The 6566-nt window shown below is 35.6% G+C and overlaps 1 protein-coding gene across 1 annotated transcript in view; it reads right to left on the bottom strand.

Moving 5' to 3' along the window:
- Positions 1–6055: 6055 nt before the first annotated feature.
- Positions 6056–6566, bottom strand: part of LOC132116854 (E3 ubiquitin-protein ligase UHRF2-like) — a 47863-nt gene continuing 47352 nt past the window's right edge. Inside the window, exon 16 of the mRNA XM_059525718.1 lies at positions 6056–6566. This exon is cut by the window's right edge and continues 1124 nt beyond it. The gene's annotated coding sequence lies outside the window, so the exon portion shown is untranslated.

The following is a 6566-nucleotide window of genomic DNA, read 5'->3' as shown; positions in this document are numbered from 1 at the left end:
ATCACACGAAGCCATAGCTGTTCCAGATGGACTCTGTTTGAAGACAAACACAGCACTTCACTAACACTACTAAAACAACTAACTGGGATCATTAAAAGCATGCTAATTAACACCTGATGAATAATTAATCATGTGAGACTTCACTGCATTTTTATAAACAATCTGTTTAAAGTGCATTAACCTGCTCTGAATTGCGTTAATGTCTCATTCTCGACATCGTGTTTATGTTTCGTGAGCTTTTACGACATTACCGGAGCGCTGTTCTGTTTTGTCGAGTGGAACATTAAACCGCCCGCACTAGGCCGCTGTGACAGCGGCCTCGATTTGACTCTCACACCGGGGAGGGCTCGCCTGAGCCGGGCAGCCGCCGCTCTCTCTCCCGCCGACCGCTGAAGCTCATAGTTCCAGTGCGGCGCGATTTGTTAGTAAACACCGTTGAAACCCGAAGCGCGGCTGTTTATCAGCGTCAAGAAGGACAATCTGGCAGATTTTGCGGAACACGAGCGGCGGAGAAACGCGTGTTGACAGAGAATGACTTGAAAGAAACAAGCGACATTCACACGGCGCTGTGTGTGTGCGTGCGCGCGCCCGCGAGTGTATGTCTGTGTGTTTGCAGAAAAAAATATAACTTTACATAGCTTTCATATTTTGTAAAGCAGCATGGTAAAACCCGTGTTTTATTACAACGAACAGAAAAGCACTGAAATCTGATTCTTTTCTCCATTTCCTCCAGAAACACGAACCTGTGATTATTCTAGAATATTCTCCTTTTATATGACCTAAAACTGTCATTCTGTTCTACTGTTCTCTTAAATCAACATAATCCCTTTGAGAAAACCAACAACACTGTTCCCGGTAAAGATTTAGGAGTAAATCCTGAGTTATGAATTATAACTTTAATTATTGCCCGGATCAGATTCACCCCGAAAGAAAAAGATGGAAAATAAAGAACATGAAAGAAAATAAAAGTCTGTTTCACTTCAAAATACTTTATAAATATTTAAATATTATGTTTTGTTATGTAAAGATGAAAATACAAAAAACATAGAATTAAAAATAAGGGAAGGAAGAATAAACAAATTATCCTTTGTAAGTTAGAAATATAAGATATAGAAGTATAATTTCTTTTAAAAATTGTTGTTATTCTTATTATTTATGAGTTTAAGAGATGGGGGAAATCTCAGCAAAGTGTGTAGAAATTTGTTATTGCGAATAAAAATCTTGTGATGTGACAATGGTTGCAACCAGAATAAATAAGTAAATAAATATATACATAAAGCAAAACTCATCCTTTCTGAAGGGAGATTGATAACTTCCGCTCTGCAGGAGGGAAGGCACGGATTTATCACCTCTGTGACGTCATCGATCAGCCACGTGATGCTCTCAGTGGCCACTAGAGGTCTCCAGCGTTCACCAGAAAACACTGAACACTCAATAGTGCACTACATACTCGCAGCATGCGTCAACACGATTATAAACATGACCTGCTGTGTGTAGAGTACCAAGTCAAATACTAGACCCCAGTTATCATTTATCTACTTCTGTGTAAAAATGTCTGAACTTTGAGTCAAGAAAGAGATGAAATCATAGTTAGGGTGCTAGCTGCTGGAGTCAGCATAGTAACCAGACCATAATACACACACACATACGGTATATTTGTTTCAGTCATTCAAGAGAAAATCTTTTTTTTTTTAAATTCACAAAATCCACTGCTGCAAATACAACCTATCAGTTTCAGGAAAATTATGTTTAAATCATGAATTTACCAATGAAACCATTCATAAAATCATAAATTGTTACTGTAAGTATGATAATTAAAGGACTGAGATTAAATGGATCTCAACATTAACAGCTCAAGACTCTGACAGGATGAAAACTATTCACTCACTCAACTTTTAGAATAAATATCATAATTTTATATGTTGTTATTTCAAAGAAATACAGTTAAGAATATATTATATATACTGAAAAAAAAACCACAATAAAATCCAAATATTAAATCTGATCTCTATTGAAGTTTGTTTCTTAGAATTGTGAAGTCAATTCTGACTTTTTACTCATAATTCGGAGTTTACATCTAGCAATTTTAACATTTTACTCACAACGTTGAGTGCACGTCTTGCAATTGTAACTTTTTTACTCCCAATTCCGAGTTTACATCTCACAATTCCGACTTTTTACTCGTAATTTCGAATTTACATCTCGCAATTTTAACTTTTTACTCCAAATTCCAAGTTTGCATCTTGCAAATTTTACATTTTACTCACAATTCTAAGTTTTCATCTTACAATTGTAACTTTTTATTGTATTGTGAAAGTACTGCAACTTTCGCAACTTTGAGTTTAAGTCTTACAATTTTAACCTTTTACTCCCAATTCCGAGCTTTATATCTTGCAATTTAACCTTTTCACTCTGCATTCTGAGTTTTAATCTCGCAATTTTTACTTTTTACTCTCAATTCTGAGTTTACATCTCGCAATTACTCCCAATTCAAAGTTTATATCTCGCAATTTTAACTTTTTATTCGCAACTTTGAGTTTATGTCTTGCAATTGTAACTTTTTACTCCAAATTCCGAGTTTACATCTCGCAATTGTAACTTTTTACACCTATTTCGAGTTTACATCTCACAATTCTGACTTTTTATTTGCTACTTTGAGTTTACTTCTTGCAATTTTAACTTTTTACTCCAAATTCTGTTTACATCTCGCAATTACTCGCAATTCCGAGTTTACAAAATCGCAATTTTAACTTTTTACTCCCAATTCCGAGTTTATTTCTCACAATTCTAACCTTTTACTCACAATTTTGAGTTTACATCTTGCAATTCTGACTTTTTACTCGCAATTCCGAGTTTACATCCCACAATTCTGACTTTTTATTCGCAATTCTTTGTTTACGTCTCACAATTCTGACTTTTTACTCGCAATTGCGAGTTTACGTTTCACAATTTTAACTTTTTACTCCCAATTCCTAATTTACCTTTCACAATTCTGACTTTTTACTCGCAATTCTGAGTTTACGTCTCGCAATTCTGACTTTTTACTCCCATTCCCAGGTTTACGTCTCACAATTCTGACTTTTTATTCGCAATTCCGAGTTTACGTATCGCAATTCTGATTTTTTACTCCCATTTCCGAGTTTACGTCTCATAATTCTGACTTTTTACTCACAATTCCGAGTTTATGTCTCACAATTCTGACTTTTTACTCACAATTCCGAGTTTACGTCTCGCAATTCTGACTTTTTACTCCCATTTCTGAGTTTATGTCTCACAATTCTGACTTTTTACTCACAATTCCGAGTTTACGTCTCGCAATTCTGACTTTTTACTCCCATTTCTGAGTTTACTTCTCGCAATTCTGACTTTTTACTCCAATTTCCGAGTTAACGTCTCACAATTCTGACTTTTTACTCACAATTCCGAGTTTATGTCTCACAATTCTGACTTTTTACTCACAATTCCGAGTTTACATTTCGCAATTCCGAGTTTACGTATCGCAATTCTGATTTTTTACTCCCATTTCCGAGTTTACGTCTCATAATTCTGACTTTTTACTCACAATTCCGAGTTTATGTCTCACAATTCTGACTTTTTACTCACAATTCCGAGTTTACGTCTCGCAATTCTGACTTTTTTCTCCCATTTCTGAGTTTACGTCTCACAATTCTGACTTTTTACTCCCATTTCTGAGTTTACGTCTCGCAATTCTGACTTTTTACTCCCATTTCCGAGTTTACGTCTCACAATTCTGACTTTTTACTCACAATTCCGAGTTTATGTCTCACAATTCTGACTTTTTACTCACAATTCCGAGTTTACATCTCGCAATTCTGACTTTTTACTCCCATTTCCGAGTTTACGTCTCACAATTCTGACTTTTTATTCGCAATTCTTTGTTTACGTCTCACAATTCTGACTTTTTACTCGCAATTGCGAGTTTACGTTTCACAATTTTAACTTTTTACTCCCAATTCCTAATTTACCTTTCACAATTCTGACTTTTTACTCGCAATTCTGAGTTTACGTCTCGCAATTCTGACTTTTTACTCCCATTCCCAGGTTTACGTCTCACAATTCTGACTTTTTATTCGCAATTCCGAGTTTATGTCTCACAATTCTGACTTTTTATTCGCAATTCCGAGTTTACGTATCGCAATTCTGATTTTTTACTCCCATTTCCGAGTTTACGTCTCATAATTCTGACTTTTTACTCACAATTCCGAGTTTATGTCTCACAATTCTGACTTTTTACTCACAATTCCGAGTTTACGTCTCGCAATTCTGACTTTTTACTCCCATTTCTGAGTTTATGTCTCACAATTCTGACTTTTTACTCACAATTCCGAGTTTACGTCTCGCAATTCTGACTTTTTACTCCCATTTCTGAGTTTACTTCTCGCAATTCTGACTTTTTACTCCAATTTCCGAGTTTACGTCTCACAATTCTGACTTTTTACTCACAATTCCGAGTTTATGTCTCACAATTCTGACTTTTTACTCACAATTCCGAGTTTACATTTCGCAATTCCGAGTTTACGTATCGCAATTCTGATTTTTTACTCCCATTTCCGAGTTTACGTCTCATAATTCTGACTTTTTACTCACAATTCCGAGTTTATGTCTCACAATTCTGACTTTTTACTCACAATTCCGAGTTTACATCTCGCAATTCTGACTTTTTACTCCCATTTCCGAGTTTACGTCTCACAATTCTGACTTTTTACTCACAATTCCGAGTTTACATCTCGCAATTCTGACTTTTTACTCCCATTTCCGAGTTTACGTCTCACAATTCTGACTTTTTACTCACAATTCCGAGTTTATGTCTCACAATTCTGACTTTTTACTCACAATTCCGAGTTTACATTTCGCAATTCCGAGTTTACGTATCGCAATTCTGATTTTTTACTCCCATTTCCGAGTTTACGTCTCATAATTCTGACTTTTTACTCACAATTCCGAGTTTATGTCTCACAATTCTGACTTTTTACTCACAATTCCGAGTTTACATCTCGCAATTCTGACTTTTTACTCCCATTTCCGAGTTTACGTCTCACAATTCTGACTTTTTACTCACAATTCCGAGTTTACATCTCGCAATTCTGACTTTTTACTCCCATTTCCGAGTTTACGTCTCACAATTCTGACTTTTTACTCACAATTCCGAGTTTACATTTCGCAATTCCGAGTTTACGTATCGCAATTCTGATTTTTTACTCCCATTTCCGAGTTTACGTCTCATAATTCTGACTTTTTACTCACAATTCCGAGTTTATGTCTCACAATTCTGACTTTTTACTCACAATTCCGAGTTTATGTCTCACAATTCTGACTTTTTACTCACAATTCTGAGTTTTTGTCTCACAATTCTGACTTTTACTCACAATTCCAAGTTTACGTCTCGCAATTCTGACTTTTTACTCCCATTTCCGAGTTTGTCTCACAATTCTGACTTTTTACTCACAATTCTGACTTTTTACTCACAATTCTGAGTTTATGTCTCACAATTCTGACTTTTTACTCACAATTCCGAGTTTACGTCTAACAATCCTGACTTTTTACTCGTAATTCTGAGTTTACTGTATATCTTGCAATTGCGAGTTCAAATCTTGCAATTATTTTTGGAATTTCAAATTTTTACACACAAATCTCGCAATTTTAACTTTTTACATCTCACAATTTTTACATTTTATTCGCAATTCCAGCTTACGTCTCTGAGTTTACATCTTGCAATTTTAACTTTTTACTCACAATTCTGAGTTCACATCTGGCAATTTTAACTCTTTAATCGCAGCTTCGAGCTTACGTCTCACAATTCAGACTTTTTATTCTCAATTCTGAGTTTATATTTTGCAATTCTGAGTATCTCTGATTCTAACTTTTTTAAGAAAATAAGATGTCACAATTATTATTTTTTTTTTTTTTTTACATTTTAGAATGTGTTGGAAACAAGCTTCCACAGATCTATCTCTTCTCTGCATTAAACAACTTTCCATTAAATGTTTACCCTAAGTCAATGTTGACAGACAACTGAAGAACAATCACACGACGATTCTGGAATCAAAATATTTAATAAGTACATAACAAGTATTATACCATGTATAAAATTCGGAATCACAATTCGAAGCAATGTTTCTGCCGGGACCACAGATCAGATTTGCCACACTGAAAGAGCGAATGGTGAAAGTCAAACAGGTAGGAAAATAAACCGACGGCTCTGTCACAATCTCATTTCTCATCATCAGTAAGTGCAATAAAACATAAAACACCACAGGAAAGCGCAGCAGAAGAGCGAGAGCGTGAGAGAAAACAGCCAAGATCACAGACGAGAGGAAAGCCAGCACTGGAAATCAAAGATGGGATATTTCTGTGGGAATGACACACGTCACAGAAGAGAGGAAAAACATCGTACATCTGCAGTTCCTGAAAAACAAAAGCAGTAATCTTTGAGAAAAACAACATCACCACAAAAAGAGACAAAGAGACCAAGCAACAAACAACCGAAGGGAACAAACAGAGAACAGATGAACGCTTGGGATCGCGTTCACGATGATTGAGCAGCG

The sequence above is a fragment of the Carassius carassius genome, chromosome 36 (assembly GCF_963082965.1).
Source record: "Carassius carassius chromosome 36, fCarCar2.1, whole genome shotgun sequence".
Classification (NCBI taxonomy): Eukaryota; Metazoa; Chordata; class Actinopteri; order Cypriniformes; family Cyprinidae; genus Carassius; species Carassius carassius.
The sequence above is the reverse complement of the archived record's forward strand: the minus strand, read 5'-3'. Positions and strand labels throughout refer to the sequence as shown.